The sequence below is a fragment of the Silene latifolia genome, chromosome 4, assembly GCF_048544455.1.
Source record: "Silene latifolia isolate original U9 population chromosome 4, ASM4854445v1, whole genome shotgun sequence".
Classification (NCBI taxonomy): Eukaryota; Viridiplantae; Streptophyta; class Magnoliopsida; order Caryophyllales; family Caryophyllaceae; genus Silene; species Silene latifolia.
Genome location: NC_133529.1, coordinates 70,700,042 through 70,706,638, shown reverse-complemented (window position 1 = coordinate 70,706,638; position 6,597 = coordinate 70,700,042).

Sequence of the window (6,597 nt, the reverse complement as noted above, 5' to 3'; positions counted from 1 at the left end):
GATTTTTCTTTGTTTGAAGTATTTTACTCTTATTTTAGTTGTGTTATTCTAAAACTTTGATGTGTTCATGTTGTAGGATTCATTTTTAAGACTAATTTATATATTTGGTTAGTTATAAAATTTTATCTTGCTAAATTTCATTCCTTCTTATATATTTGTGATATATATTGTTCCCTAGTTTCTTTTATTTACAGGATTGAAATGGAAAAAGCTGATGGATTGAACGATTATGAGAGAATCCGAAAGGCTAGGATCGACCGTAATAATGCTAAACTGAAAGAGTGTGGGTTACTTAATATTGCCAATTCGTTCTCAAGTTTAGTGGGGAGTAGTCAGGGCAAGAAAAGGAAAGAAAGGGGTAATGCAAGAAGTACAAATGAGAGAGATGCAGATTATATTCCTGATAATGCTACTGGAAGTGACGAAGAAAATGACTCTATTAGTTATAAACTTCCCAGAAAGGTTATGTTCTTTTTTTTCTCTTACAATTTCAGTTTTTGAATGTATTTGCTACTGTTATGGTTCACAGATAATATCAAATTTTAACTTGGTTTTGCATATACACATACAGGTTCCACAGTCTGGTGGTCGACGACATGTGCGATTTATTGCACCGAGAACACTGAAGCAATACAATAACTTATCCAGACAAGGATTAGATTTGGGACTAGGAATGAACCATCAAGATGTATCCAAACATATACGACATGAGCCTGAACTGGAGACACACTTAGACAAAGTGTCAATTCCTGAAAGTGAATCAAGATCAAAAAAAGATGGGAAGATGACTATGGTGGACTTGATCTTGCAGAAGAAACAGTCACAAGGAGAAAATGAGCTAATCACTGACCATCTTAGTAAATCAAAGAATGTAACATATAGCACCCCACATGAGTACTACCTCAAAACAGCTGAATATTGATGTTGATAGTCATGTCAATGAAGATGATATCTTACTCAGATCAGAAGGTATGTACCTGATTTTACTATACACACATTGTATTTTAGATTTTATTTTCAATTGTCTTAGCAGCGGTATAATAAGTTTTACATAATATTGTTCAAGTTCCACATAAGGATCACTTCCAGACTCGTCATGCCACTCAATACGAGGGAGAAATTGGTTTCATTGGAGATATACCTACTGATTTTGATGGAGAAAAGTCACGTGATAGTGAGGATGAAGATTTGGATAGTTTTTCTATGCCTGAAACACACTCTGATGAAGAATATACCGACGAGGAAAGTGAACAAATAAACTTAACTAGTAGAGATCTTGAGTTAGATGGTAACTCATTTGCTTTTGAATTAAATTTTTCTTTCTAATATATTGCATTATTATACTTATTTTCACTTGTAAGTAGCTATTTTGCAAGAAAAAACAAGAGGTCCAACAAAGTTACACCATATACACACGCGGCCATCAGAGAAACGCAAAGCAATAATCTTAAACGAGTTTGGGCAGCCTATTGGTCCAATCACTGAGAACTCGAATCTGCAGCAGTTTTCTCGTTTCTTGGGGACAATAGGACGTGACTATAGCTTTGTACCGTTAGTCTTTGACTCTTGGAGAAAGGTTCCTAATAAAGAAAAAATGTGGCAATATGTGTTGGTATGTACATCTATGAAATTATTCTTGTTGCAATTATTTTTAGTTATGTCATATATTTTGTTCTGAACATGGGTGATGGTATATATAAAGACTAATGTTTTGCTCAATTATCTAGTCAAGTACGCAAAGACCAAGAAGGTAAGGATTGGGTGATGAAAACTATTAGAGATGCATGGAGAATCCATAAATGTCGTTTCAAGAGAAAACATTACTACGCTTTTAAGGACGACAAGAGTAGGTGGCTTCACAGATCCAAAACAGTTCCTGATGGGGACTTCATAAAACTACTTGCCAAGTGGAAAAAGAAATCTGAGAAGGTCTTGTTTAAAAAAAAAAAATCCTTTTTATGACAAATATATATTCTCTTTTTTTTTCCTAGTTAACATAGTTATATTTTTGTAATGTGCAGATTCGTTGCTCTCGCAATAGGGATCGTCGTATGGTCGTAAAAATATGCACACAAATGTCCAAAAAGCTTTGTCAGAATACGAGAGGAAATGGTGAAATTCTTTGTCAATAATCTTTAATCCATTAAACTGATAAAATTGTTCAAGGTTTTGATTGATATTACATATGTGCAGAAAAATGAGGATCCAAATAAGGAACCCCCTTGTCTTGCAAAATTGTTTGAGCGTACTCGGAAAAGAAATGACGGAAAGAAATATGCGGATTCTTTTGAGGATACTGAAAAAAGATTGTAAGCCAATACTATTTATGCTACATTCATACCCATTTGTATTTGAAGTTACTATTGACTTGTTAAATTCTAATTGCAGGAAAACATAAAAAATTATGTAGTTCCGGACGACGGAAGTGGTCCTTCAGATGCCTTCCTGGGTGTCATGGGTAAGGAAAAGTATGGACGCCGTCGATTATATGGCAGGGGTGTTTGTAATAAAAAGTTAAACAAGGTGGATGGTGCGACAATGCCTTATATTGTTCCTGGAGAAATATTAGAGTCGGTGAAAGCAAATATAGTTGATGACATGCGAAAAGAGTTGGATGAAGATCATATAAAGAAGAAGATGGTGTTAGAAAATATGCAAAGAGAAACCGAGAAGGAAAGGGAAAATATGCAAAGAGAACTTCAGAAAGAAAGGGAGAGTATGACTGAACAAGTTTTGCTAAAGTTACTCGACAAGCTACCTTTTGATGTTGCTGCAAAATACTTCTCTTAAAAGGTATGGTTTATCGCTCCTTTCCTTTATTTTATTCTCATTTGGTGTTTGTGTGATTTCTTGATCATTGTATCATTTCTGATAAGAGGTTAAAATGTAGCACGAGCAGATAGAGTACTTGACAAGTAAAAAATGGAATTCATGAGAATATGAAAAGATTATTGAGTAGCAGATAGAGAAATGATAGGGTTACTAAGAAAACCTCACTCTCTCACACGAGTCTTGTTGAAATGTGCCAAAGCAAGCTCACCATATATCTTGTTCTTATGTTTGTTAGTCTCCATCTCATACACGACGTGGTTCACCTCTGCGTTTCACCCTATAGTTGAACCATGTAGAATAGTAGGACGGATATAAGATCACATTCGCCTTAGCTACGGGGTCTAATGTGGAAAACCACTCGTAATAATAGTCCTGGTTCTAAGATATCATCCACATTGTGTTGAGATCTTGATATGAACCATTCAAAGATAATCTTTCAAATTCTATGACCTCGGGAACAGATTTTAGGTCCTCTAATTCTTTAGCCCTGAATTTTGGGGAAAAAACAAGTGAAACTTAAAACTTCCAGCCACATATGACAAACATCATTGATCAGCTAACAAGCATTGTATGATGTTGCAAGGAACCTTCAACATAATCTTTCCTTTATACTAAATTCCATATGTTTCAGAACGGCTATTTCAATCTTTGGGCAAAGAGAGTGGAACCTTCCTTTTGGTGGGCACCGATGCGATTCTTTGCAGAATTGCACCGATGCGGTGTTGTCCTCTGTTGTACTTATTTGTATTACAAATTGGATTAGTGACAAATCATATCATTAACCCACGTTCACTAATTTGGCACAAACTGACGCATCAAGTAGGTATACCAGGTGACTAGACATCGCTGTAAAACATTCGCTTTAGGTAAGCATCGTGCATATAAGAAAGTATTGATGAAGGTTTTTGTTCACATGTAAGCTTCCAGGCAGCACCCATAATTTTTTTGGTGAAATTGTTCCACTAAGCCTCAAACTTCTGCCATCCCATGTTCTTCTTCTTATATTTCTTCTTTGATTGAGCTTGACCCATAAGAATCGGAACTCGCAAGAAATTCAGATAGTAATTAATAGTAATAGTACTTGTGAACTGAGGAATTTTTGTTGATATCAGATGCAATGTTAATGGTTTTTGTCAGTAAGTGTTTAAATATTTTAGGATATTTTCTCTTTGAACTGATTTAGAAATTGTTTATTGTCACAGGTTGGGTTTCATGTATGGGAGAATATGGATTTTGGAGGAAGATCTCATTGATAACAAAAGTTGCGCCATGAACTCACTTATTTATATTTTGTACTTGGTCATATAAGAATGAACTATTACCTAGAAACATTTTTGGATTGTATGTACTATGATTAATTACTAGTTTGGCGATGTAATAACGGATATTGTCAATTTTGAACTCTTCAATGATATGCTCTTTGAAGCAAACCATTTCAATGTTGGAAAACATTAGTTTTTGTTGTACACGTTAAAAATGACACCAATTTGAATACGGATTATTTGTTGTAGCACATAAAGTGTTGCATTTGATAGAAAAAAGTGATGCATTCAAGTCTATGGAGGGAATAAAGAGTGTTGCATATATGTAGGTAATTGTGTTGCCAAAATTGAAATAAGGTGAAAATAGTGTTGCATTTTTGGCGTTGTAGTGTTGCATCTTTTACATTTTAGTGTTGCATCTTTTACATTTTAGTGTTGCATTTGCTTCTTAAAAAAAACGTTGCATACATTTAATAGTTGCAACACTTTTGTTTAATGTTGCATTTGACTGAAAAGTGTTGCTCAAAATGTTGCAATTGGCTAAGGCAACATGACTTTAAGCAACACTCGCTAAAATGTTGCTTAAACCTTAATGCAACATTTTTAAGGGAATAAGCAACAAATTCCTAGTGTTGCCATAGCTTCATTTTGTAGTAGGGCCTATTGAATCTCTAGTTCTTTTATCTTCTTATTAATTTGACCAATGTATATGATTTCTACTTGGTAGGATTGATAAGTTGGGTTATTTGATTAAGTGTGATTTCCTTGTCATTTGACCATTATTAAGGAGATTTAGAAGAGTAATCTTCACAATAGGGTGATAATATATAATTAAAGGATTGATTTTGTGGTTTTACTAACTAAAGTGCCTCACTTTATTGAGTCGGATTAAGTCTCTCTTAAATTTGATAAATTTCCATCTCAAAACTTGCTTGTTTGATTACTTGTTGCTTACTCTTGTTAGAATTTCCTTTTGTGTCTTTGAAAACCAAACCAAAAACCCCCTCTTTTTACATACTTGTTGTTAATTTGTCATAATTGTTCTAGTTGCTCTTTTAAATTCACCATTACAAAACCCTCCTTCTCTTGGGTTCGATCCCTTTGCTTGCTACTTTACTAGTTTAGAATTAGTATTAATTAGTACGTATTGTGGTATATAAATTGTTAATTTGGCCGTCTTAAATAGCGACGTTTTAGGCGTGTCATCTTCGCCGTAACAAAAAAATTTCCAGACCTTTATATTCTCGTTTTCTTCAAACTCTGTCCATGTCGATAGGACGGAAATCTTCGCAAGACTGTGCCTCCTTCCCACTCTACGGCTACCGCGTTTCGGTACCGCCACACAAACTCGACAATTGGATTTTTGCCTACCCGTCTTCAAACAAGTTTCACATACTTGAAACTTAAACCGAGTCCCCATTTCATGGCTTCACAATTCTGAGATCTACTTCGGCTGGCTCGGTACATGCTGCATGCTAGATGTGTGGCAGCATCATATATTCTTTGATTCAAAAAAAAGATTGTAACTGCCCATTCTGTCACGGACCTCATTGACCTTCATTGGACTATTTTGCTAAGCCATCTCCAATTTCTCATCCGGGACACTTGCCTTGAGCATCCAGCCATTCACACCTTTCTCTTATTTTCTGCAATAACGAAATTCCTTTCATCTAGCACATCTTTCACCAAGACGTAAATAATCCTCCAGTCTCCTTAAAACGGTATGCGATCCTTCTCACACCCGCACATGTTAGGCTCCACACCCAACTTCAAACATAGCCTCCTTTCGAGACTTAAATTGAGCCTCACTTGGACTCCATAAAATGTAAATTGCCGATCAAATAGACTTTTCTCCATCTAATTTTGTGAAGCCCTTGTCTTCACTTTGTGATCCATTTTTTGTCACCGACCTTGTTGATGCCCGTTGTCACCAACGTCAATTGACGAAGTACTTTTCTCCATATCAATTTGTGAAGCCCTTGTCATCACTTTGTGACGCCCTTCTCGTCACCCTCTTGTTTTGTTGGTGCACATCATCATCAACTTTCATTTGGATCACTTTCTCTCCAAAAATCTCGATAGAGCACTTCTCTCTACCTTTCAATTATGGTGCACTTCTCACCATTTTTTTTTTAAACAAATCACCCACCTTCTCTCTCAGTTTTTTGTTTTTTTTTTAATGCGGAAAAAAATCGGTACAAGGGCTGCGTGGCTCACTTGCAACTCAACAAAAAATGTGATTTTTTTTATCTCCCCATTTCGGGAATTGAACCTGGCTACTTGAGCGGAGGTGACTTGTGTTGTCAACACCGTCTCAAGAGCTCTGATACCACATGATAGACTAAAAATGAGAGAGGAGAGTGAAACATAAGGAAAAAGTTCTCGTAAACTGACTCAAATTAACTGATTACACCTACAACCCTTAAATAGGTTTAAACTCAACTAATAATACTAAAAACTAGGAAGTGGTGTTAACCCACTCCTTGATAAACGGTCAACTGGT